Source organism: Pleurodeles waltl, unplaced genomic scaffold (genome assembly GCF_031143425.1).
Source record: "Pleurodeles waltl isolate 20211129_DDA unplaced genomic scaffold, aPleWal1.hap1.20221129 scaffold_58, whole genome shotgun sequence".
Lineage (NCBI taxonomy): Eukaryota > Metazoa > Chordata > Amphibia > Caudata > Salamandridae > Pleurodeles > Pleurodeles waltl.
The window spans coordinates 3,110,951-3,122,057 of record NW_027150290.1 but is presented as its reverse complement, the minus strand read 5'-3'; positions in this window follow the sequence as shown (position 1 = coordinate 3,122,057).

Genomic DNA, 11,107 nt, shown 5'->3' with positions numbered 1-11,107 from the left:
GGGGGACTTGGTGTGCCCATGGGGGCCCCTGCCCTGCCCATGCACTTGGCATGGGCAGTGCAGGGGCCCCCAGGCATAGCCGAATTTCGGGCAGTGAAATGCGTGACAGGTGCTACTGCACCCGTTGCACATCAACATTGCCGCCGGCTCTATCACGAGCCGGCAGCAATGTTGATGTGACTTTTCCGCTGGGCCAGCGGATGGTAATACTGTTACCATCTGCTGGTCCAGCAGAAAAGTCATAATAGGGAGCCAGGAATACCACCGGCACTGGCGGTATTCTGGCTCCCGCAGCCTCGGCGGTCTTTTCAAAAGACCGCTGAGGTTGTAATGAGGGCCATAGGGCCTGATTACGGCCTTGGTGGAGCAGATTACTCTGTCCCAAATGTGACAGATATCCGTCCACCGTGTTACAAAGTTCCATAGGATATATTAGAAATTTTAATACGGCGAGCGGGATATCCGTCACATTTGGGATGGAGTAATCCCCTCCACCAAGGTTGTAATCAGGCCCATAGTGGGATGCACGTTTTCCAGTGCTACCAGCAACCACATTTTAAGGCCACGACACCCCTTTCCCCCTGAATGGGAAGAAATTGCCCATGGGAACTGGAAGTTAATATACCAATTGCTACTTTCAGCTAAAATCACACTCACCAGAGAATAAAAGCAAAAAGTAAACCCAGCGTGGAACACGTGGCGATGGGCAATTTTGAGAAGCAATGGTGGTCGAGAGGTTGATAGCGCATGTATGCAAAGATTGAGATAATTTTTTCAGGATATGGCAGTAGGGGCAATCTGACATGGAGGAAGAGCAAATCGAAGAGACTTCCCGACCCAAGATGAAAGCCTTAAGAATGTTTGACTGACTGGGATGTGCAGGAAATGTGGTTTGCACTACAATGAGATTTCTGGAATATTGGTGTGGTTATTATTTTGTATCATTGTTGAGATTTTATTAGAACATTGGAATGCTGAGGGCTCCATTGAAAACAATGGAGTGCTGCGGGCTTTTACTGGCCGGTAAAAGCCCGCAGCGCCAACATTCCAATGTTCGCTTTGTTCACAGCAACAGCTGTGAACAAAGCCTCACGGAGCCTGAGGGGATTTTAATCCCCTCGGGCTCCGTGAACATTTTTGTTTTAATAGAACATTCTGCCCTGAGTGGCAGAATGTTCTAATAGCCTTAGAACCCTTCGGCTTGGGCTTTTAACGCGGGGAGCGGGCCTTTAATAGCCGGTAGAGCCCGCTACGGCGGGTTCTAAGGCTATAATACAAAATTAGAACATTGGAATGTTGGGAGCTCCATTGAATACAATGCATTAGAACATTGGAATGTTGATAGCTCCATTGAATACAGCTCCAAGCTTGTAATGGCTGATAAAAGCCCAGAGATCCAACATTCCAATGATTGCTGTTCACAGCAACAGCTGTGAACAAAGGCCTCACAGAGCCTGAAGGGAGTTAAACCCCCTCGGGCCCTGTGAGGCCTTTGTTTCATTTATTAGAACATGTTTCCCTGTAGTGTTGGAGTGTTCCAATAGCCTAATAGCCCGCTGTAGCTGGGCTATACCGGACATTAAAGTCCCACTCCCTTTAATGCTGGAGCGGGCCTTTAATGGTCTTTAATGGCCGGTATAGCCCGCTACGGCGGACTAGAAGGCTATATTGGACATGTAAGGAAGGAGATGTAAAAGTCAATGGTTTACAAATTTATGGCTGGGGAGGGAGGAGTCGGGAGGTTTCAAAGTTTGCTACTAACTGCACTGGTGGGTCAAAGGTAATTGAGTGAATAAGAGAATGATCCCTTCTCAAATGTTTACTCTCTGTAGTAATGGAAAATTAATAATGATAGTTACCAAAACAATGTCTGCTCTTCAGCACAAGGGATTTGAACAAAAACCAGTTGAGCGAATTTGATCTGCTCTCAAAAAACACAAAAGACTTCACCTTCATTGCAGAAACTTGGCTCAACAACGTCTTCACACCCACATGCCACAAAGCCATCTAGCCTCATTATGGTATCTCCAACAATAACTGTATGAGGAAAATTGAAGCAAACCTAGCAGTGATTCTTTGTGAAACAATAAAAAATAACCCACATTGAAAACTTCATCTTGAACGATAGCGGATCCTTGCTGGTACGATATCACCTCACTTCTACTGTTACTTGTGCCTTTCTCTTAATATATAAACCACCACCAAGCAACACACATTGTAAAGGTATCTTACTACATACAGTGACCAAGACTATACTAAACTACTCCAAACCCAGAATCTGGTTTGACGAGAAGAATCTAACAACATCAGCCATCACATCCAAACTTGAGCTCTTCATACTTGTCATACTTGTCCTCCTTGATCATCACTTAGCGACTGACAACTCTCAGCAATTAGGAGGGACCACAACATCTATGCCTACAAGATCACCATATCCATCCACATAAAACAGCATGAAAACCAGCTACAACCACCAACTGCACATACAGACAATGGAAAAGCACGACCTCCAAACATGAAACATCTCCAAACCCCTTAACTTCAATCACTATGTGACATTAGGAATACACACCTTTTCAACTGGATCTCCACAGCATCGCACAACCATATCTTGATAAAGGCCACATCTACGGTTAACCAGTAAAGAAGGACCACATACATTAATGACAACATCATAAAAGACAAAACCATATTATTACAGAGTAACAAATACTACAAACCAGTCATCAGAGCCATAAAAACAAACATAATTGATGCAGACATCCCTTATATGTAACTCCATAAGAATCAAGCCCATTTCTGCAATCCAGAGTGCCAAAATGCAGAAACAGCACAATCGCCACAAGTCTTCTGTGACAAAATCTCCATGGAACTGATGCCAAAAAATCAAGATATTAAAAACCACCTGAAGGAGACATGCCTAACTTTCCACTTACACATGATTCATCTACTAGAAAGAGGCTTAACACAAAACCCAGCCACTTAATAATTCCAATACCCTCTCTCAAAATAATTCGATAACATTATCATCCCCAATAGATCGTTGGGATCACCTTCACTCCAAGCACCTTCAAAAATCTTCAAAAATGTCCTGTGCAGTGGTAGTGTGGTCAGTTTTGTGTATCCTTTGTGCATTAGCTTCAGGCTTTAGGCCTTTGTGCACTTTGCCCTGGATGTATTTTATTCCTTTGCTTGCAGCTTAGAACCTCTGTGCACTTTGCTCTAATTGCTTTTTATTCGGCTTCGTACTGTTATTTTTCAAATAACCAGTTCTACGGTCTTGTTTTATTTTTTATATCACACCGTTTAGCCTACTTCAGCACTGGAGTTCTCAATAACACATTCCTGTTCACTCTGTGCTTCAGTCAAGGATACAGTCTGGTACATTGCCGATAGACGTGGTAGGAGTTTAGTCTTTGGCGTTCTTGCGTAGGGACATTTTGTGATCACGCTGACATGTTAGTTATAAAAACACTTCCTTGTCCCAATACATGCAAGAGGGAGATTCCGACCAGGGAACCACAACTAGACACCGACTGCCTCGTAGCAGATGCTGAACCAGATCACAGGCCTTTGCTCAGGTATGAGGGTTGATGTCTTCCCAGAGAATCTGAAAGGCAAGTTAGAAGCTTAACATGCTGTGCTCGAAATAGAACTAGCTGAGAGAGAGTAGAAATTGTTAACACCATGATAGCGTTATTCTTATGTTTCACTCTCCTCGTGACTATTTCAATCCTACTGTGTTGTATGGTTCTGGTTATTGCGGCTCACGCCTTAATATCTAAAATGCAGTCGTTTTTATTAAAACATTATATAAAACTTAAACTGCCTTTGTCATTTGTATATGAGATCATACTATAAATGAGAGAGCTGGTTTGAATCTGAGTGACCACGACTTCCCTGAGAAGTTCCAAAGATGTCATGCGCTCGGCTGCCTAATCATCTCTTCCCCTTGGGAGAAATGAGGCACTGCTAGTTAGCCGTAGCAAAACCGGGTTTAGGGTGACAGAGGTCCTTCCAAGTGGGTCAGACTCAGTCCCCCACACCGTGAACGATCCTGCTGCCTAGAAATCCAGTAGTCTCATTTAGGATAATGCGAGCCCACGCGACACAGGTAGGGGAGGGGCTAGAAGTTCACTCAGCAAGTGCTTAGAATTAAGTCCTCCTACATTAAACATCTTCTCCTCAAAAAAAAGAATCTCGACCAATCTAACCATGCAAACCACAGGCCAATATTTTATGGCCCAATCCTAAGTGAAGTAATTGAAAGAATAGTTTTCACTCAACTTTCAAAATTTACTGAGAAAATAACTTAATGTCAGGCTACAATCTGGATTCAGACCAGGGAGCAGCACAGAGTCAGTCCTTGTAAAACTCACAGTGGACCTATTGCTTCTGAACGCATGAGATGCATTTGACTGTGTCTTCCACCACATATGTCTACATGACACAGGACTAAGTTGTGGAATTCCTAGAAATGATCTGAAATAGATCACTCCATATCTCAAAGACACAAAGGGCTTGGTGTACGTGCCACCTTTTACATCAGGTCCTCATACCCATCATTGTAGGGTCCCACAGGGATCCGTCACATCTTTTCTATTATTCAATATCTGCTTACCCTCTTACCTCATTCTGCCATTAAAGCTCACCTTTTACAGCTTTGCAGGTGATATGCAAATCATTCTAAAAACAGATGGATCAGAAGACAATTGCAAGTCAATAACACCTGACAACTGCCTGCATACCTTATATGCATAGGTGATCAACAAACCCCTAAAGTTCAGCACCAGAAAGACAGAGGTCAGACCTGTGAATAATAGCCCAAGCTCCAGACTAATGCCACATGGCCCAAGGAACCCTATCCTCCACAGCTACATCAAAAGAAGTAAGAAACCTATGGATAGCCACGGATTTAGACCTATCCTTGATACCACGTGTCAAGAAGGTCACAAAGAGATCCTTCTACACAATGGAAATACTGCAAACCATCTTCTCATACCTTGGATACCAACAAAAGCTATAATGTATCCTCACACTTGTAATCTCCAATTGTGACTTTGACAAGTCAATATATTTGCATCCTCAGTTGTATAATACCCGAAATACTTTTCAAACTCCTCACTCACACATTCAAGGCACTACACAGCTTATGCCCTGCCACACACCCGCTCAGCACCAGGATACCCTCTTGTGTGATTAAACAACCTACCACAGGCAGAGCTAGGCACACACACCTGCTCAGCACCAGGATACCCTCTTGCGTGATTAAACAACCTACCACAGGCAGAGCTAGGCACACATACCTGCTTAGCACCAGGATACCCTCTTGCGTGACTAACCAACCTACCACAGACAGAGATAGGCACACACACCTGCTCAGCACCAGGATACTGTCTTGCGTGTTTAAACAACCTACCACAGGCAGAGCTAGGCACACACACCTGCTCAGCACCAGGATACCCTTTTGCGTGATTAAACAACCTACCACAGGCAGAGCTAGGCACACATACCTGCTCAGCACCAGGATACCCTCTTGTGTGATTAACCAACCTACCACATGCAGAGCTAGGCACACACACCTGCTCAGCACCAGGATACCCCCTTGCGTGATTAACCAACCTACCACACGCAGAGCTAGACACACACACCTGCTCAGCACCAGGATACCCTTGCGCGTGATTAACCAACCTACCACAGGCAGAATTAGGCACACACACCTGCTCAGCACCAGGATATCCTCTTGTGTGATTAGCCAACCTATCACAGGCAGAGCTAGGCACATACACCCACTTAGCACCAGGATACCGTCTTGCGTGATTAAACAACCTACCACAGGCAGAGCTCGGCACACATACCTGCTCAGCACCAGGATACCCTCTTGTGTGATTAACCAACCTACCACACGCAGAGCTAGGCACACACACCTGCTCAGCACCAGGATACCCTCTTGCGTGATTAACCAACCTACCACACGCAGAGCTAGACACACACCCCTGCTCAGCACCAGGATACCCTTTCAGGTGATAGTTGTAGGAGGCTGGACTGGCTTGTAGTGAGTACCAAGGGGTACTTGCACCTTGCACCAGGCCCAGTTATCCCTTATTAGTGTATAGGGTGTCTAGCAGCTTAGGCTGATAGATAATGGTAGCTTAGCAAAGCAGCTCAGGCTGAACTAGGAGACGTGTGAAGCTACTACAGTACCACTTAGTGTCATATGCACAATATCATAAGAAAACACAATACACAGTTATACTAAAAATAAAGGTACTTTATTTTTATGACAATATGCCAAAGTATCTTAGAGTGTACCCTCAGTGAGAGGATAGGAAATATACACAAGATATATATACACAATAGCAAAAATATGCAGTATAGTCTTAGAAAACAGTGCAAACAATGTATAGTTACAATAGGATGCAATGGGGAAACATAGGGATAGGGGCAACACAAACCATATACTCCAGAAGTGGAATGCGAACCACGAATGGACCCCAAACCTATGTGACCTTGTAGAGGGTCGCTGGGACTATTAGAAAATAGTGAGAGTTAGAAAAATAACCCTCCCCAAGACCCTGAAAAGTGAGTGCAAAGTGCACTAAAGTTCCCCTAAGGACAAAGTAGTCGTGTTAGAGGGAGAATGCAAGGAAAACACAAATCAGCAATGCAACAACGATGGATTCCTGTCTGAAGGTACCTGTGGAGCAAGGGGACCAAGTCCAAAAGTCACAAGCAGCTCGGAGATGGGCAGATGCCCAAGAAATGCCAGCGGTTGGTGCAAAGAAGCTCTTACTAGGCTGAAGAACTGTGAATACTGCAGGAACGACAAGGGCTAGAGACTTCCCCTTTGGAGAATGGATCCGCCACGCCTTGGAGAGTCGTGCAGAAGTGTTTTCCCGCCGGATGGACGCCAACAAGCCTTGCTACACGCAAATCGTGCGTTTGGCGTTTTTGGACGCTGCTGGGGCCCAGGAGGGACCAGAAGGTCGCAAATTGGACCTGCAGAGAGAGGGGACGTCAAGCAAGACAAAGAGCCCTCACTGAAGCAAGTAGCACCCGGAGAAGTGCCAGAAACAGGCACTACGAGGATGCGTGAAACGGTGCTCGCCGAAGTTGCACAAAGGAGTCCCACGTCGCCGGAGACCAACTTAGAAAGTCGTGCAATGCAGGTTAGAGTGCCGTGGACCCAGGCTTGGCTGTGCACACAGGATTTCCGCCGGAAGTGCACAGGGGCCGGAGAAGCTTGCAAAGTCGCGGTTCCCAGCAATGCAGCCCAGCGAGGTGAGGCAAGGACTTACCTCCACCAAACTTGGGCTGAAGAGTCACTGGACTGTGGGGGTCACTTGGACGGTGTCGCTGGATTCGAGGGACCTCGCTCGTCGTGCTGAGAGGAGACCCAAGGGACCGGAGATGCAGCTTTTTGGTGCCTGCGGTTGCAGGGGGAAGATTCCGTCGACCCACGGGAGATTTCTTCGGATCTTCTGGTGCAGAGAGGAGGCAGACTACCCCCACAGCATGCACAAGCAGGAAAACAGTCGAGAAGGCGGCAGGATCAGCGTTACAGAGTTGCAGTAGTCGTCTTTGCTACTATGTTGCAGGTTTGCAGGCTTCCAGCGCGGTCAGCGGTCGATTCCTTATCAGAAGGTGAAGAGGGAGATGCAGAGGAACTCGGCTGAGCTCATGCATTCGTTATCTAAAGTTTCCCCAGAGACAGAGACCCTAAATAGCCAGAAAAGAGGGTTTGGCTACCTAGGAGAGAGGATAGGCTACTAACACCTGAAGGAGCCTATCAGCAGGAGTCTCTGACGTCACCTGGTGGCACTGGCCACTCAGAGCAGTCCAGTGTGCCAGCAGCACCTCTGTTTCCAAGATGGCAGAGGTCTGGAGCACACTGGAGGAGCTCTGGACACCTCCCAGGGGAGGTGCAGGTCAGGGGAGTGGTCACTCCCCTTTCCTTTGTCCAGTTTCGCGCCAGAGCAGGGGCTAAGGGGTCCCTGAACCGGTGTAGACTGGCTTATGCAGAATTGGGCACCTCTGTGCCCAACAAAGCATTTCCAGAGGCTGGGGGAGGCTACTCCTCCCCTGCCTTCACACCATTTTCCAAAGGGAGAGGGTGTCACACCCTCTCTCAGAGGAAGTTCTTTGTTCTGCCATCCTGGGCCAGGCCTGGCTGGACCCCAGGAGGGCAGATGCCTGTCTGAGGGGTTGGCAGCAGCAGCAGCTGCAGTGAAACCCCAGGAAGGGCAGTTTGGCAGTACCAGGGTCTGTGCTACAGACCACTGGGATCATGGGATTGTGCCAACTATGCCAGGATGGCATAGAGGAGGCAATTCCATGATCATAGACATGTTACATGGCCATATTCGGAGTTACCATTGTGAAGCTACATATAGGTAGTGACCTATATGTAGTGCACGCGTGTAATGGTGTCCCCGCACTCACAAAGTTCAGGGAATTGGCTCTGAACAATGTGGGGGCACCTTGGCTAGTGCCAGGGTGCCCTCACACTAAGTAACTTTGCACCTAACATTTACCAGGTAAAGGTTAGACATATAGGTGACTTATAAGTTACTTAAGTGCAGTGTAAAATGGCTGTGAAATAACGTGGACGTTATTTCACTCAGGCTGCAGTGGCAGGCCTGTGTAAGAATTGTCAGAGCTCCCTATGGGTGGCAAAAGAAATGCTGCAGCCCATAGGGATCTCCTGGAACCCCAATACCCTGGGTACCTCAGTACCATATACTAGGGAATTATAAGGGTGTTCCAGTAAGCCAATGTAAATTGGTAAAAATGGTCACTAGCCTGTTAGTGACAATTTGAAAGTAATGAGAGAGCATAACCACTGAGGTTCTGGTTAGCAGAGCCTCAGTGAGACAGTTAGGCACCACACAGGGAACATATACATGCACACCTATGAGCACTGGGGCCCTGTGTGACAGGGTCCCAGTGACACATACATATAGGCCACAAACCTATGAGCACTGGGGTCCTGACCAGCAGGACCCCAGTGACACATAACAAACATACTGAAAACCTAGTGCTTTCACTATGAGCACTGAGGCCTGGCTATCAGGATCCCAGTGAGACAGTGAAAACAGTGACAAACACCCTGACATACACTCACAAACAGGCCAAAAGTGGGGGTAACAAGGCTAGAAAGAGGCTACCTTCTCACACAACCCCCCCCCAAACGAAGGACAATAAGGCTAACCTTGGCCAGTTGAGACTTTATTGTCTAAGTGGTGATAAGTAGAGAGTAGCTCTGCAATAGACTGGTTACTCCCTTTATCATCCACTATATGGTTACTTCCCTGTGGGGATGTAAACCACCCTGTTTGAAGTTTTTTAGCTAAGCAACAATGTGAAGATGTATTTTCAGAGTTTCTATCAGTAAGTTTTAGTTTAGAGCAGTGGGAATTGTCCACTGAACCTATTTGTAGTGATGGAAATGCCAGACAGGGATGCTGTCTCAGAAAAGCCATAGCTGGGCAAAAACTTTGTCCATCTGGCTGGAAGAGAGAACAGGGATGCTGTTTCTCTTGAGTTGGAGCAGGGCAGGGATGCTGTCCTATCAGCTCCACACTAGGGCAGGGATGCTGTCCTAAGTGTTGTGAGGCAGTGCAGAGTTTCTGCACTAAAGTTTCTCTGGGAGGGTTGGAGGGATGCTCCATGTTAACTAAAATGGTGCTCTTTTTCTCACCAATGTTAGTTATCCCACAGAGAGGTACTTCCACCTCAGGGAGTCCAGCTTTGCCAGCTGATGATTCCCCTGGAACAGGTGCCACCCCAGGAGAGGTTTCTCCCACCACAGGAATAGTATCCTGAATGGTAGGGTGGTTAGGGGATACTGTGATACCCTTTTTACCTGTTGATGGAGAGGGATCCTGAGTTTTCAGGCCTTCTCTCCTTTGCTTTTTCATTTCACTTGAAATGAGAGGGAACAATTCCTCAGGGATGCCCAGCATGGCTGCATGGGCATAAAACTCTACATCAGCCCAACCTGAGGCCTCTAGGTCATTACCTAAGAGACAGTCTACAGGTAAGCTAGGTGATACCACCACCTGCTTAGGGCCAGTAACTCCACCCCAACTAAACTGAATTATAGCTAAGGGAAGAAACTTAGTGGAGTTATGGACATCAATAATCTTATACTGTTGTCCAATGATGTGTTGTTCAGGAGGCACTAGGTTTTCAGTCACCAAAGTGAAACTGGCACCTGTGTCCCTGTAGGCCAAGGCCTCAACACCATTTATTGAAACTGTCTGCCTGTACTTATCCATTGTAAGGGGACAAGCAGCCAGTGTGGCAAGGCCAATGCCACTAGGTGTGACAGAAACTGTCTTGGGACTGATTACATCAGTTTCCACTATGGACCCATAAGTGAACCCAACTACACCCTTTGCTTGACTGTTGCCAGCAGTCCCACCACTAGTACCACTACTGCTAGGGGCACTAGAGCTTGATGTATTAGTGGTGGTAGGCTCAGGGGGTTTACCTGGACAGGACTTATCCCCTGGCCTATGGCCTCTGTTTTTACACACAAAGCACCAAGGCTTTTTAATGTGTGCAGGTTGGGAAGAAGAGGAAGAATTTGTTTTATCCCCACCCTCTGAAGAGTGTTTAAGATTTGAAGTGGGATCTTTGGTTTTACCCTTATCCCCATGCTTATCTTGAGATTTTTCACCATCTTTCTTCTTATTGCCATCTTTGTCACCCCCTGTATGAACTTTTCTGTTCACTCTTGTTCTGACCCATTTGTCTGCCTTCTTTCCCAATTCTTGGGGAGAGGTCAGATCAGAGTCTACCAGGTACTGGTGCAACAAATCAGACACACAATTATTAAGTATATGCTCTCTCAGGATTGTGTTATACAGGCTTTCATAATCAGTAACTTTACTGCCATGTAACCACCCCTCCAAGGCCTTCACTGAATGGTCAATGAAATCAACCCAGTCTTGTGAAGACTCCTTTTTGGTCTCTCTGAACTTTATCCTGTACTGTTCAGTGGTTAAGCCATAACCATCCAGGAGTGCATTCTTAAGAACTGTAAAATTATTGGCATCACTTTCTTTCACAGTAAGGAGTCTATCCCTACCTTTTCCAGTAA